The sequence below is a fragment of the Pseudophryne corroboree genome, chromosome 5 (assembly GCF_028390025.1).
Source record: "Pseudophryne corroboree isolate aPseCor3 chromosome 5, aPseCor3.hap2, whole genome shotgun sequence".
In the NCBI taxonomy this organism is placed as follows: Eukaryota; Metazoa; Chordata; class Amphibia; order Anura; family Myobatrachidae; genus Pseudophryne; species Pseudophryne corroboree.
The window spans coordinates 347,470,190-347,474,010 of record NC_086448.1 but is presented as its reverse complement, the minus strand read 5'-3'; positions in this window follow the sequence as shown (position 1 = coordinate 347,474,010).

The window sequence follows — 3,821 nt, the reverse complement described above, 5'->3', positions numbered from 1 at the left end:
GATACTTCTCCAACATGCGCTGCTAACATACGATGTACTGGTTCACCACGGTTGGATTGTCAACTTCAAGAAATCACATCTAATTCCGTCTCAACGCCTTCAGTTCCTAGGTATGATTCTCGATACGGTCAATCAAAGAATTTACCTACCACAGCAGAAAGTACAAATTCTACGCCATCTAGTACAATTAGTGCTCAAGCCACGCACAGTGTCGGTACACTTGGGCATTCGCCTCTTAGGCACAATGGTGGCAGCTTTCGAGGCGCTTCAGTTCGGAAGATTTCACTCTCGTCCATTTCAACTGAATGTGCTCGCCCAGTGGTCAGGCTCGCATCTGCAGATTCACCACAGGGTGAGGTTGTCGCCAAGAGCAAGAGTATCTCTGCTCTGGTGGCTCAAGGAACACAATTTAACCGCAGGAAGACGGTTCGGAGGTTGGAATTGGATAATTCTAACTACGAACGCCAGTCTCAGAGGTTGGGGAGCGGTAATTCAAAATTGTCAGCTCCAGGGTCTCTGGGCGGATCACGAAAAATTGCTGTCTATAAATGTCCTGGAACTCCGCGCAATTTACAATGCGCTACGACAAGCAGTGCACATGCTTCGCTCTCAGCCTGTCCAAGTGCAGTCAGACAATGCGACGGCGGTCGCATACATCAACAAACAAGGAGGAACGAGAAGCCGCATGGCAATGCGGGAAGTAGCTCGAATCCTCAATTGGGCGGAATGCCACCAGGTGATATTGTCGGCCGTGTTCATTCCGGGAGTGGACAACTGGGAAGCGGATTATCTCAGTCGTCAGGATTTTCATCCAGGCGAATGGGCATTAAATCCAGAAGTGTTTCACATGTTGGTTCAGCGATGGGGTTATCCTCAGGTGGACCTGATGGCATCTCGACACAATCACCAAACGTTCCAGTATGTGTCCAGAACAAGAGATCCAAAGGCAGTGGCGGTGGATGCTCTCACTGTCGCGTGGCCGTACAGTCTTGTGTATCTGTTTCCACCGTTTCCGTTGCTCCCTCTGGTGCTAAAACGGATCAAAAGAGAGTCGGTCACAGTCATACTAGTGGCGCCTCATTGGCCTCGGAGAGCTTGGTTCTCGGATCTCCAAGGACTACTCGCAGACGATCCTTGGCCGCTCCCACTACGTCCAGACCTGTTACAACAAGGTCCGTTCCTTTACCCCGATTTAGCGCGGCTGCGTTTGACGGGGTGGCTGTTGAGACCGCCCTCTTAAGAAGAGAGGGCATTCCAGATTCGGTTATACCAACCATGTTACGAGCTAGGAAGCCGGTTACGGCAGCTCATTATTACAGAATATGGCGTGCCTATATAGGTTGGTGTGAAACTCGGAAGTTGCCGACATCATCTTTCAAGTTATGCCGCCTTTTGTTGTTTCTACAAACAGGGTTAGATGGAGGCCTGCGTTTATCTACACTAAAGGTGCAGGTATCTGCTTTGTCAATTTACTTTCAAAGACGATTGGCTCTATTGCCGTCTATACGCACTTTTCTCCAAGGTGTCCTCAGAGTACAGCCTCCATTCATTCCACCTACAGCACCATGGGACTTGAATCTGGTTTTAGAGTTCTTACAGTCTTCATATTTTGAACCCTTACAGCAAGTGGATATAAAGTTTCTCACTTGGAAAACAATTTTTCTCCTAGCCTTAGCTTCGGCAAGGCGTGTTTCGGATTTGGGTGTCTTGTCATGCAAGGCACCGTATTTGGTGTTTCATGATGACAGAGCGGAACTTCGGATGAATCCCGCCTTCTTACCAAAGGTAGTGTCATCTTTTCACATCAATCAACCAATAGTAGTTCCTGTGTTGACAGCACATTCTGGAACTCTGGATGTGGTACGCGCATTACGCGTTTATGTATCCCGAACGTGTTCAGTTCGTAAGACGGATACGTTGTTTGTTCTCTATGATGCTGCCAAGATAGGTTGGCCAGCGTCTAAACAAACCTTATCCAGATGGATAAAACTGACCATACGTCAGGCTTACCTTCATGCTAGGTTACAACCGCCTACGTCAGTAACCGCTCATTCCACATGTTCTGTGGGAACTTCATGGGCAGCTGGTCGTGGGGCTTCTACGACGCAGCTTTGCCGGGCGGCTACATGGTCTTCAGTGCACACGTTTGTGCGCTTTTACAAGTTTGATACGTTTGCGGCATCAGCATCTAGCTTTGGCCGCCTAGTGTTACAAGTGCCAAACAGCTCTCCCGCCCACGGGGGAAGCTTTGGTACGTCCCAAGAGTACTCCAGTGACCCCTAGTGGATGATAAAGAAAATAGTATTTTGGTACTTACCAGGTAAATCCTTTTCTTTGAATCCATAGGGGGCACTGGACGCCCACCCAGAGCAGTTTTACTTAGTTGTGGTGAGTTCTGAGGATCTTATGGTAACACACTTTCACCGACTGGTTCAAATTACAGGTGCTGGTTAGGGTGTCAACTGTTTAGTTGTCCATTACGTTATGTGTCCGTTGTTGTCCGTTATGTTATATGTAATACTCCATTGTCAACCTCTCTATAGTTCCTGTTCGGCTCAGTAAAAAACACTGAGAGGTACTCAGGGATATGGAGGGGTGGAGTGTTCTAAATTTAAATATTCAGTGCTGTTCCTACGGAAGCCCGTCCATATCCCAAGAGTACTCCAGTGCCCCCTATGGATTCAAAGAAAAGGATTTACCTGGTAAGTACCAAAATCCTATTTTTTCAAACCCAGCCTGTGACATGACAGTCATTACTGTGCTCCAGCCTTTACATCTAATAAATAAGTTGTGGAAAATCTCCAGTACCTCCCCCCCATGGCTCTCCAGCAGCCTCACTGCACCCTCCATGTCTCTCCAGCAGCCTCAACCAACCTGTATCTGTCCAGCAGCCTTATCCTCCTTGTTTCTCAACCCCTTCCTTTGTGTCACTCCAGAAGTCTCATCATCCCATTTCTCCAGCAACCGCACCCCTATCCCTTGTATATCTCCAGCAGCCTCACCCATCGTGTCTCTCCAACAGCCTTATCCCACCACCTGTTTCTCCAGAAGCCTCATTCCCACCGTGTATCTAAAGCTGCCTTATCTCTCATCTCTTCATCAGCCTCATACCTTCCCAGTTTCCCTGCAGCAACTTCAACCCATACTTACCTTTGCTATTGCTTCTGCCTACTCTTTGTCCTCCTTGTGTCTCTCCAGCAGTCTCATGCAGCGAGTCTCTCTAGAAGCTTCATCCCCCCATGTCTATCCAGAAGCCTCAACCGTCCTCATCCTGCCCCCTGTGCCTCTCCGGCAGCCCCTCCCGTGTTGTTTTATCAACATTATTACCCTCTGTCTCCCCAGCAGCCTAATCCCCCTGTGTCTCTCCAGCAGCCTCATGCCCCATCTGTCCAGCAGGGTTGTGGATAATTTCCAGTACCTCCCCCTCCCCGGTGGCACTCCAGCAGTCGCACTGCACCCTCCCTGTCTCTCCAGCAGACTTAGCCCATCTGTTTCTGTCCAGCAGCCTTATCCACCCTGTGTTTCTCCAACAGTCTCAACACTTCCTTTGTGTTACTCCAGAAGTCTAATCCCCCCTGTATCTCTCCAGCAGCCTCATGCCTCATCTGTCCAGCAGCCTTACCACCTCTCTTGTTTATCTCCATTAGCATTATCCTCTCCTGTGTCTCTCCAACAGCTTCAGTCCCCCATACCTTTCTCCAGCAGCCTCACCCCGCTCTGTGTCCTTCCCCAGTGTTTCCTCAGCAGCCTACTTTCCCATGTGTATCTCTGTCCCAAGCATCCTCATCCACCCATGTCTGTCCGTCAGCCTCACCCTTCCC